This window comes from Solanum stenotomum, chromosome 2, assembly GCF_019186545.1.
Source record: "Solanum stenotomum isolate F172 chromosome 2, ASM1918654v1, whole genome shotgun sequence".
In the NCBI taxonomy this organism is placed as follows: Eukaryota; Viridiplantae; Streptophyta; class Magnoliopsida; order Solanales; family Solanaceae; genus Solanum; species Solanum stenotomum.
In genome coordinates, this window is record NC_064283.1 from 40,702,027 (window position 1) to 40,715,629 (window position 13,603).

Below are 13,603 nucleotides of genomic sequence, written 5' to 3' on the forward strand. Positions count from 1 at the left end.
GTCCAATCAAAGTGAGGTCGTTATGGGTATTTTTAAGGGTACTATATAAGTTTATTTTAAGTCAAATTTACCCAATCTTAGTCATTAATTCACAACACCCAAATAATTCCCAAAATCATCTCCTCTCCAATATTTCTCTCTCTAGAATTCCTCCATTGAAGAAGAACAAGAACTTGAAGACTAGGGTTCAAGAATCCATCTTCTCAACTCCAATTCGTGGGGAAAGCTTCAATCAAGGTATAGGAGTTTTGATTCATGGAAAGTTTTCCTCCATGAAGCCCTTGAACTCTTAATTTCAAATTGGTAGATTATTGAAAAACTAGGGTTTTCAACCTAGACATGGGTTCTTCCTAAAATGATTTTTAATGGGTTAATTGTCTTATATTATGGTTGATTTGTTGTTTAATTGTGATTTTATAGTAAAACGCCCCATAAACCCATGAATTTCCCCATGACCCCAATTTCATAAATTGTGATGGGTGTATTGATGCAAAATGAATACTATGAATTGTTTCTATGGTATTTTAGTTATTGAATCTTGTCTTACATATGCATAATGTAGTATTTATAAGTGTGATTGTCCGATATGATTCATGACCCTTGGAGGGTAAATTATGAAGGTTTGTACATGTTGATGGAAGTTGTGTATGAACTTATGATTCACTTAGAAAGTGAAGATCCTATGACTATTGTGTAAATTGAGGTATTGTCGAAAAGTCTTTCTCTCCTTACCCTTACACATGATTATGTATGAATTGTCTAGGATGATGATAATGTTGTTGTGTTGATTGAACGGTTATTTCTCATGAAACACTATGAATATGATGTGAAAGGTTTACTCATATGTTAATAATGATTCTAAGGTTGAAAGTCCATTCTCACCTAATTGAATCTATGAGCTATTTTATGAGTTGTATTGAATGAATGACAAGGTATTCCTTCACATATGTAAATGCAATTCAATACTAATTATGTATAATTTGGGGAATAATGCTTAGCACCGAGAGGATATGGTAAATGAGGTAGAGGGCCTCCCGTCAATACAATAGGCAGGGTCATCTAAATTATTCTCATGAGAAAGAAGCTCCTACACTAATACAATAGGTCGGGTTTCTAGAAGCAATCTCCATATCCCATAACTATGTGCCCAGATAGGTCTTTAGCTAGTGAAGCCACCTAAAAGCTAATACATGTAGTTCTACCTTAGGCAAGTAGGGCACCTTCTTTCAGAGTGGGGTTACACGACACCGGATTCCATGTAACTCACATGGTCTATGTCGATTATGGCTACTTTCCTTATATGACAAGAAAATGAATATGACACGAACTAGACTTATGACTTCATGATGAGTTTTACTTAGTAGGAGTGGGGGTATGGGGCTTCATTTTTACATTGCACAAGTAAGACTTAGAAAGGTGTTATGGGATGGTTTCTTATGCTATGATAAGATACGAATGTATGTATGTTAAATGGATTGTTGCTATGGATGACTTTCCTTATGGTCAAAGTTAATGTACATGATTAATTCCTTGTCTATCATTATTGACTATGATGAGGCCTATGTATGTTATGTATGATTAGGGTGGTCTCAAAGGAATACTTTGTGTGGTTGGTATTATGGGATGTGAATCATGCATTGCACAAGTACACCTTAAGATCACCAAAAAGATGGTTCTATTATGTTACAATGCTCTTACATGATAAATGTGATTATGACTTGTGTTTTACATTGAATGTGCATGATGATTCTCAAACTTGACAAATGCATACTTTTTAACCAAAATGTCCTTTTTATCAAATTTCAAGGATTTTAATGCATGCTTCCATACTTAGTACATATTAGTGCTAACCCCTATTTCTTCTACATTTTTTATAAGTGTAGGTTCCGGCTAGGTGAAGTGTACTTCCTTTCTTGACGAAGGCTTGGATTGCTTATCTCCAAGACTTGTGGTGAGTCCTCATTGTTCGAGGGCAATATGTCATTCACTTCTAGTTGCTTTTCTTATAGACTACTTTTGAGACTTTATTTTAAAGGGTTGTGTCCCTACTGACATTCTATTGTAATAGATGGATTATGAGACAATGTGTAGATTCTTTTTCGATTTTTATGAAAGAAAGACTTTGATTGTAAAATTTTAAATTCCGCATCATTTTCATTTCATATGTTTATGTATGCTAAGGACTTGTGAGACCCCTTCGGGGTCAAATACGCCGTGTTGCATCTAGGGGGTACCCCTGGGTCATGACATTTTTGAAATGTAAACTGTTGGAATGTTGGTTTTGAACCGATTTTAAAAAAAATGTTGGTTTTGAATTGATTTTAAAAAATTGCAACCTCTTGAATGTATTTGATTGAGGATGTTCTCTTGCAATTTCGAGTATCGGTGTGATCAATACCGATGACTTTAATAGTGCTCTCAATTGAACTATATGAGTGTATGGCTCTGATAAGGCAAATTGAGTTACATAAGTCATATGTGAACTCCTAGAATCTCATTGTGACTAGCCGATTATTGTGTTGATCTCTTGCGATTATCGTTGCACGTTAGTGAGAATTGTAGAGTCTTGTTTGATGATTGTGTCGAATGCCATGTGTGGTGAGGTTTTCTTAAAGCATGTGCTTGGTAATACCTAGAACTTGCACTGTTAGTCTAATTCATTGATGTAAGCAAGCGATTGAGATGATGTTAGGTACAATTTGTGAAGAGTGAACAAAAAAATTGAACTTATACCTCTTTGTGACCACCTTGTGAGAGTGTGAACCTAGCTTGGCACCATTTGAGCCTATCATTTTCTTTGGAAGAAACTTGAACAGCTTCGACCTCTTTGTCCCATCACCTATAACCTTCATGAAGTATTGGTTCATTTGAATAGCCAACTTAGGCCAAAAGCCTAAGTTGGGGTGTCGTGAAAAAGAAGGAAATTCAAGAAGTGTGAAAAATCTGCCTTTAAAGGATCATGTTGAAAAAGATGAAACCTCTCCATGTAAAAAAAAGTGAAAATAGAAAAAGATTGAAAAAGAGAAGAGTTTGTGAAATAAAGCTTGTGAAATATGCAAAGAAATAGGGTATCTAATGAGTCACGCTTAAATGAACAATAGGGTGGATTGTGAACATCATATAGTGTGAAAGAGAAGGAGAAAATGTGAAATGCAGGCCATACTTCGTGAAGGTAGAAGTCACTAAACCAAAATGATCATACATTTACACTTAGCCTTGTTACAAGCCTTTAAAGACCTTTGTGATCTTGAGTGAGCTGAAAATAATGTTGATTCGAAAATAAGGGCAAGCATATGAGTAGAGTCATGCATGTGTTTATCTTTTGGAGTGTGAGATTTGTATTTGATTTCGAAATTCTAAATTGTTGATGATTTTTGTGTGAGCATGGAATTATTCTTGGTGTGAGGGCATTTGAATGCTTTTGTTGAGCTTGAACTTGCATTTGAAGCAAGCATTGTGAGCTTGAGTTCGATTTGATGATGGTTAGTCACAGTTTGAAACTTAGAGTGCACAATTGAACATTGCATGCATAGTTTGAACCTCTTGTGTGTATTTGTGTTGAGTCTTGAGTAGCACTGTTTGTAGACATCCTTATTGAGTTGATTGATCTTGGGTTTTACTTGAGGACAAGCAAAACTTTAAGTTGGGGGTGTTGATGAGTATGGGGTTTTGACTCATTTAGGGATTGTTATTCATAGTATTAGTGTCATCGATGCCTATTTTGTGCCCTAAACTAATGTTTAAATGCTAATTTGTAGATAAAAAGGCAAAAGAACAAGGTAAGGACATTACGGGGCAAAAAGGAGCAAGAAGATGAAAAAGGCTGAAGATAGTAAAAGTTGAGAATCGCCAAAGCCACTCAGCGAGTTACCGAGTGGCACTTCAGCTCACCTAATGTTCCAAACTGCCAGCAATGGAGAGAAGCCAACTTGGCGATGGAATAGGACTTTCGTCGAACCGCCAAATGGATAGGCAACAACGAATTTGATCGCCTAAAGTTACAGGGTCTGAAGGATGAAGAGTCAAGGCAAACTAGCGATAGAGAGGAGCAATTGGTGCATCACCGACTTGGTCAGCGATGATCGACTAACTCTACCGAGTGACCCCGAAGGCCAAAGTCTAGGAACGTATAAATTGAATTTCAAAAATAGAAAATTGTATCTTGTCATTTTTAGAATTTGGGCTTTCGACTGACACATTGCTTTTCTAAGTTTTTAGGAGTTTTCTAGTAGATTTTCAGTTGGGTTTTGGATTTGAAGTTAAATTGGAGCATTGTAAAGATTCGGATATTACTACCTAGATTATGGAGAACGTAGTTGGTATTAATTTCTTAATTTTTATGATGTGTGGCTAAAATCCTTATTCTTGGGGGTGTGATTATGTGATTAATTGTCTGAATTAGCTTATGGGTGTTAGTAATTACTAATTTAATTGTTATTTTGAAGTGGACTCAATTGGTAATTGAGTTTTAACTTATGAATTGTAGTTGCAAATGAAGTTCTAGTCTACTATTTTATGCTTGCTTGAGAAAGAGGTTTTAGAATTAAGGTTACCAATTGATGACTGTAGTGATTGGGTTGTTATGCGTTCAGCTCAAGAGAGTGAATTTTTATTCAATCCTGCCTACTAGCTCGAGAGAGTAGATAAATTGAGTTTTTGGGTTGTTCATAGTATGATGCTTGTTGAGGTTCGAGAGAACTCACTTGATTTGTGATAGTTGATCAAGAGATGGCTATTACATCTAAAGTCTAGCCTACCCATTAAGATTCAGTGACTTTTGGTTATTAATAATCACCCGTATAGAGAAATTGGCAGTTAATCGATCACATCCCCCAAGTATCCCTTTCTACTTGATTACTCCTCTATTTTTCATAGTTGTTGATTAACAAAACTTATCCCCCCTCATTTGACACTTGTTGTTAACCCCTTTTATTTACTTCAATGGTTTCGATAATTTTTATTCCTACAATTAATTAGAGCATGTCTTTCACTTCGAAATTGGATTCTCTACAGTATCACTCCCTATGGGATCGACCCAAACTCTTTGTTGGGTTTATACTAGATTGTGATCGCCTACACTTAGTATTGGATGAAGTGTAGTTGAGCTTTATCAAGCACTTTATCTTATCATTCCACCTTATTTAGGATGAGGGCAAGCATAACCTCAGTCTGAAAGCTTTCGGGATCAGCATTTGGTTCCTTAGGTTTTGGACGGTCATAAGGAGGCACATAACGATCTCGGTCACCATCCCTTTCTCTGCAATTTGCACCCACATCACGGCAATCTCAATCTATATCTCTCCAACTACCGTCATGATCTTTGTTCCAACCTTGATTCCCATCTGGCCTTGGATAGCTCGGATGAAAACCCCCCACTTGGTTTGACAAGAATTGTACCTCTTCATTCTACATGGATTCAAAATATGCAGCATCCGGGGTCATGCCACTACTATCACCAACCACATGTACAACCTTATAACCACATCCCATGACATATTTCGTCAACAAGTCCATTTGGGTCATTATCTTGGCCATATTTTCATCACGCTCCTAGTTCTTTTCTATCTGTTCTTTAATCAACCCAACATTGAGAGGAGATAATGATCCTCCTTTGTATGCCATGCTCGGTTAATCCTGGTCATCTCATCAAGAAAAGTCGACACCACGGCAAATGGTTGTCTCATAATTCCACCCTAAATAAGTTGATAGGTGACACCCTTGCTGACGGTGTCAAGATTCCGATAGAAATATTGCAAGAGCACATTATCCGGCAACCCATGAGTAGGACATTGGAGGAGTAGCTTTTGAAACCTTAACCACGTTTCATGAATGAGTTCACCATCAATCCGCTTGAAACTTTGAATTGTCCCTCAACTTCAACATCCTCGAGGGAGGGAAGAATCTTTCATATAGCACCTTTGTGAGCTCATCCCAAGAAGTAATAGAGTCATGTGGTAGTTAGCCAACCACTTTGTTGCTTCCCCCACTAGAGAGAAGGGAAACAAACGGAGCCGGATTGACTCTAAAGAGATATTCTTGAAGGAGAATGGTCCCCACACATCCACAAAATTTTGGATGTGATCGTGAGGGTCTTCATGAGCAAGTCCTCCAAAGAAACCTTTCATTTGCAGCAGCTGAAGCATAGTTCTGGTCACATGAAAAATAGTATTGCCTACAGTTGGGGGGTAAATGAATAGCACTGGAGATACCCATTTGATCCTCATTGACATCATTCAAGTTTCTATTGTCTTCATCGTGCCCAAATTGACTAGTAGCATTGCTCCCATTCACACTCATTTCTTCACCTATTGAGAGCAAACAACAAAAACACTAATGAGAAAGTTCTATTACAACCAAATTAGTTCACAAAAACACTTCAATAAAAGAATTCTAAACACCACTCCCTGACAGCAGCACCATTTTTTACAACGCTAAACTACACCTCTTATGATTCAAAGTGTAGCTGGTTGCTAACAAGTATTAACCCAACAATTAGTTAGGGTCGATCCCACAAAGAGTGATACAGAAAAGAATTCAGATACGAAGTATGAAAGTGTTCTAATTTCTTCTAGAATAGAAATAAACAAAATCCAGCATAATGTAAATCAATACGTTTCAATTATTAATATTAAGAATTTGGTAAGCAATTGTTAACGAAGACAATTAACGCGGGGTTTGAACAATTATAGAGGGAATGTTATGAGTGTGTGACCAATCGAATATTAATTTCACTTAATAGGTAATGAATATTTTCTTTAAGTCGTTGAATCTTAATGGGTAGGATAGATTGTAACTATAACATCCATTTTTCAATCAGCTGTCATGTTTCAAGTGAGTTCTTTCAAACATCAACAAGCTTAACAATACAAAGCAACCCAAATCCTTAATTTAACCCACTTTATCAAGCTGGGTTGTAAAGATCCAAGTCAATACAACTATCAAGCAAATACTCTACTCTAAGCAACTTTCACAAGCAAGCATAGAGAGTTAAAACTAGAACCAAATTTGCAACTTCAGTTCATAAATGAAAACATGAATAAATAACTGAACCCATTTCAAAACAATATTAAATCTAGCAATTAACAATATCCACAAGCTAATTTATGTATTTGATTACATAGCCACACCCTCAAAGAAAGGGTGATTAGTCAAACCTAACAATAGCAAGAAATAGTTACCAAAAAGATGTTCCATTGGAATGACAAAATCACCAACGCTCAATTCAAAAATTAAGACTAAAACCTTACAATCTCAATATCTAAGCTCAAAACTCTCTCCAAGAATATTCAGTATTGTCAAAGTATGTAAAAATCTGTGAACTACCGTGTAAGACCCTTTTCTCCACTATCTTCAAAATGATGTTTTAACTTGGTAAATTACATGCATACAAATGAAATGTTCCTTTTAGCTTGTTTTCAAGGTTTTTATGCATGACTATCGTACTTAGTGCATTTTTGTACTAACCCCTACTTTGGAGCATGCCATGAAATTTCTGTGATTGAAGTGGTGTATCAAAAAGATGCTTGAGAGCATTTCCATGTCGTGCCACGACGTTAAATAAGGCGTTTCTTGGGAGGCAACTCATGTGGTAGTGTTTTGAATAATATGTGTTGAATGTACAGGTGTAGGCGATGTAGTGAGGAAAGACTCCATTGACGAGTCGCCGAGCCAGTTCAGTGATTATGCATTTGTTCGCATTTATGGTGCAAACAATGGGCTAAGACACTAGAACATTAGGCGGAAAGCTTGTACCACTCGGCGACTCGCCAAAGTGTTAGGCGACCTGACTCTCACCGCCTTTTTGCATTAGCCCTGATAGCCCAGCCTCTTGGATCATTCAGCGAGGTTTCAAGTCCTTTAGGCGATGCGCCGATGTATTCAGCGAACCCTCTCTTGTCCGCCTTCTTGCACCTACATGGACTAGTTGCACACTGGAAACTTTGGCGAACTTCAGACCATTGGGCAAATCGCCAAGCAGTTCGGCGACTCCAACAAGTTTTCACCAAATGGGGGCCTAGTGAAGATTCCTTGTCACCCTACTCTACGTGTTTAAGTGTCAGTAGTTTACCTATGTTTTTGTTATTGTTTGATCTCTATTCACATTGAGGACAATGTTGGATGCTTTTGGTGTGGGTGGTAGGTGTTTGGTTATTGAGTCATTTGGTCTCTTGAAAGTTATTTAAGTATTGGTTATGATCAATACCGATTACTTGAATAGTGCTTCTAATTGAACGAAATGCATTTGTGGTTACGATGAGGCTAAATGAAGTTGCATAGACAATATGTGGACTTTTTGCATCTCTCTGTGACTAGCCGGTTATCGAGTGGAGTCTCTTGTGATAAATATTGCACACTAGCTCGAATGAGTCTCGTTTTATATTGGTGTCAATGCCTTGTGTGATGAGTTTACCTTGAACCATGTGTGATGACACCTAGAATTTGTCTCGTTGGTCCGGTTGACTAAGTGATGCAAGCTCTTAAAACGATCTTAGGCAACAATTTTGAAGAGTGAAATAAACTGACAATATAGCTCTTTTTGTGGTCAACCCTGTGAGATGTGTGAACCTTGCTTGAACCACCCTTTGAGCCATATCCTTTTCTTGGAAGAAAATTGAGCAACTGTGACCCCTCTTTATCCATTCACCCATAATCCTCATGAAGTGTGGTCTGATTGAATAGCCAACTTAGGCCAAAAGACTAAGTTGGGGGTGTGGTAAAAAGAGAAGGTAAATTAAAGAGTGTGAAGAATTCCCCTTTGAGCAAATGATTTTGAAAAAGATGGAACCCCTCATAAAAAAAAAGAGAAATAAATCAAAATAAAAAGAATGAACAAGTTGTGAAATAAAGTTGTAAGAAATGCAAAAAGAAATGAGGGTATCTGGTAGTCCATGTGAAAGTGAATAATAGGGTGAATTTTGAGCATGATTAAAATGTTGAAGAAAAGGAAGAAAGTGATGTTCAGACCACATTTTGTGAGGGTAGCAGCACTGAGCCTAAATGACCATACCTTGACACTCAGCCCCGTTACAAGACTTGAAAAACCTTTGTGATCTTGAGTGAGTTGAAACGAATGTTGATTGGAAAATAAGGGCAAACCTTTGGGTGAAGTCATGCATGTGTTCATCTTTGTGAGTGTGAGAGTTATATGTGATTCCGGATCTATAAATCGTTGAAGAATAGTGTGTGAATATGGAATCATCTTTGTTGTGAGGGAATTTGAGTACCTTTGTTGAGTTTGAACTTGCATTTGAAGCAAGTATTGTGAACTTGAGCATCTTTGATAATGGTGAGTCATAACTTGAATCTTTGAGTGCACAATTGATCCTTGCATGAGTAAGTTGAGTCTTGTTGGGTGCATTCATGATTGAGTCTTTTATAGCACAGTTTGAGACATCCTTTTTGAACTGCTGAACTTGAGTTTTACTTGAGAACAAGCAAAAGTTTAAGTTGGGGGTCTTTATGAGTTCGAGACTTCAACTCATTTACGGCTTTGTTTACATAGGTTTAGTGTCATGCAATGATAAATTTATGCCACGAACTAATGAAAAATCCTTGAATTTCAGGTATACGGGTTGAGAAACAAAGCTAGGACATTAATAGGTAAAAAGGACAACACAAGCTGAAAAATAGAGAGAAAAACATGCCTGACGATCGCCAAGTCACTCCTTGATCGCCTAAAATTACAGTGCACTGAGCCTGAATTGGGAAAAACTTAGACGAAGTGCATTCCCTATCAGCGACTCACCAACTGCATCGGCGAAGGATGACCATGTCACCGAAGGAATTGAGTGAAGCCAAGTTGAACTCAAATTGGAGAGCTAAAAGATCAAAGGGCGCATCGCGGAAATGATCGGCGATCTCGATTTAAATCGCCTAAAATTACAGTGCTTGAACAATGAAAAGGTGAAGAAAGAAGGTGAGAGGAATGGGCGATCGGCGAGTCGCCGAATGGTCGGCGAAGCCCGACTTTTCTCACCGATTGTCCTCAAAAATCCACACCTCAGATTAGTATAAAGTAATTTTTGGAAGAGCGAGAAAGTATTCAGAAATTGTGAGGAACAAAAGATAGAGAACAAAAACATTGCTACCGTTGATTTTGAGTAATTTTAGCAAGGTTTTTCTATTGGGCATTCTAATATAAAAGATATTATTCATTTTAGACTTTCAATTTTCACATACCCAACTATGGAACATGTAGTAGGTATCAAATTTCGTCTTTTTATGATGATTGGCTAAAACCCCAATCTTGGGGGTTGACAATGTAACCAATTGTTGCGTTTGACTTAATGGGTGTTAGTAATTATCAATTTTTGGTGTTAATTTGAAGTGGGTCTGAGTTATTACTATGGTTTAACTCCTATATTGTATCTTCAGTGCAATGTACCTCAGGGTTTTATGCTTTCTTGAGAGAGAAGTGTAGAGCTAAGGTAGTAACTCAGTATCCATAGCTAGTGGGTCATACCGGTTCCAGTTTGAGAAAGTGAAACTCAAGACTCATCCTTTGTATCTAGCTCAAGAGAGTAGATTTGATGAGATTGTGGGCTAGTCTTCTTGTGGAATGTGTTGAGGTTCGAAAGAACTCAGTGGAAATAAGACAATTGTTTGAGAGAAAAGTGTCTTACCTACAGTCGATTCTACCCATGATGAATTAACATTGTTGGTAGTGATTTGCACCCGTTGAGTTAAACTTCGCAGTTGGTTAGTCAATACCCCAAGCATTGTCTGCCTTTTTTATTATTCATTGTTTATTGTTGAAGCATCTTTGCACTGCTCGTTTGGAATTGTGATTACATCTTCGAGTTTGGTTCTTAGTTTCCTAAAACTTTTATTCCTTCAACTACAAAAGTCACCGTTATAACTTCATAGTCGAACTCAAAATAGAACTATTCTCTGTGGGATCGACCCCAACTCATTTAGTTGGGTTTTATACTGATTTACGATTGTTGAACACCTAAAATTGGATTAGGTGTGCTTGAAACGTCAAATCACCAGTTCTGATTTTATCACAACACCATCTATCATATCTTTGATTGGTATCCATAGGTGTATCAAAGCCATAAGTTAAATAACTGATAGGCTTGACAAAAGAATCGGCAACTAAAGGACTAGCAATTGAAGGAGTAATAGATGATGGACTGGAGACAAAAGGGCTGAATACTACTTCTACTACTTCTCCTCTACACTGCTCCAAACCCTCATCCACTTGCATAGGACTTGATGCTACTTGACTATCAGCAATGACATGCTCATCAAAATTACTCAATTGTGTATCTCAATGTCATTTTTTTGTTGTTCTTCAACTTTTCTTTTTGTACTACTTTACTTTATTTTTGAAGTTTTAGTATGAACATCATCTCTAGTAATTTTTCATTTATGTCGATCCATTTAATCTACACACCTGAGACAAAATATAAACAATCTATTCATTTAATCAATCATTATAAATAAAATGAATTAATTGTTGAAGTTGATGAAGCAACTGCTGCAACAAATTTAGCAATTAAGTAGACTTGCTATAACAACTTCAGCAACTGCTTCATCTATTCACATCAAGTTCTAAAGTTGTTATTATTGACACCAAATTTTGGTCTGATATTTCTAAAGATAATACTTTTTAAGTATTTTATTTTTTAAATAGTTTAAAATACATGTTTTACAATTTGTTGATAATTATCTTTATTCTCAAAGTATTAGGATTTTTATCGGTTAATTTTGTTTATATTATTTTGTCACTTCCGGTTGAATAGGTTCAAATATTTTTTCATTTTTTATAAAACCATTATTTCTGTTAAATTGCATGTTGTTTGTCATTGGTTACGTTCGTTACATTTTTTCATATTCATTTTATGTGTTACATTTATTAATATTAATTTTGATATTTTGCACAGTCCAGAAATTCATTCTAATATGGATAAAATTTCATACACAGATATTTTATTAACCAATGACTTTTGCCCACGGTTTTAAGATAGTAATATTGTACTATTGGTGGTTTTCAATTCCCTATTTAAAGAATAGTTTGTTCATTAGGTCTTGGGTGGTATTTTCAGGGGTGTAAGTTAGAGATTTTTTATTCTTTTATTGCTCATTATATTCCAGTGACAAATTCAGCGAAGCTCTGCCGGAATCCGTGAGTCCACCACCAAAATCCCTTTGTTTTTTTTTCTCCTTTTTTCCAACAGCTCCATCAACCCAACAAGAAAACAACCCAGACCCACCTCTATTCTCCTCTTCCTTCTCCAACATCAACAACCACCTCTTTCCCCACATTTTCCGACGAATCATCTCCAAAACCACCAACAATAGACTGAACTTCACCAGTTCAGCATTTACTCTTCACCTGAAACAACAACCAGCCTACCAACGTTCTCATCTCCCTTTTCTCCATTTTTCCGGTGAAACTTCGCCAAAACACCACCAAATGACCTCCCAAACCACCAGCAAAACAACAACAACCAAACCAGACCCATTACCATTTGAAACAGCCAGCAAACAACAGCTAAACCTCTCCGTTTTCGCTGCCATCTCCGGTGAAACCAAACTCAAATGACCCCCATTTTCCCTTCTTCTCTGACCCAATGCCACCGCCTCATGCCGAGTAGCGGAAAGACCAAAACGAAACAACACCTAACCATCGAGCTCAAAGTTCATGAACCAGACCAATTCCACTTTTCCCCTTTCGATTTTTCATTGTTTATTGCAGGTATTGGGCGAGGTTTCAAGATCCAGAACACCACAAATAGAAGCTCCACACCGGAGAACAATCGATGAAATAGCCGGACCACTGTTGCCGCTCCAAGCTCCGATGAACAACAAAACAGTCAGAACTATTTCAAAAATGCTACACTAAGGTGGCTATCTTTGTTTACATTTCTAGTTGTTTGATGTTATTATTACCAATATTTTGTTGTTACTGCTTGATTGAATTTGGACCGATTTGGATATTATTTCTCCGGTGAGATTGTTCTATTATTGTTCAATGTTTTGATTAACTTTTTTTGAATTGTTTTGGCTTTTATTTATTAGTATATTTATTTATTTTGGGCATTTTAACTATAAAGTTAGGTGGTGTTTGTATTTTTATTTATCTATTACTTGTTGGTCATTATTTATTGTTTAGTTGTTAACAATTATGTTGTTAGTCATTATTGTTCAATTAGTTTATTTTATTTTACCATTCATTTTGTTGTGTTACCTATTAGTTAAATATTGCATATCATCTTATATTTTTTTTATTAGTTTCATATGATCGTTGTCTTTGGTTTATTGGTCCGTTTTTATCTTAATTAGTTTGTTAATTTACCCAATAGTTAAAATTGGTCAATGAGAAAATCTCTCCGTCGATTTTGGAGGCCTCTCCAATGTTAAAAGACGAAAATTTAGTTTATGTTTATATTCTTTAAATGTTAAAATTGGCCGATGAAGAAATTACCGCCAATTTTCAAGGCCATCCATGTTAATAAGACGGATTTTTATTTTTAAGTTATTATTTGATTTATTCATTTTTATTCATATTTATTTATTACTAACACTTTTACTAAGTGTCTTTACAGGTACACGGAGTTGCTTCCCATTGAAGCTATTCGAAGATAGTTCGAATTAT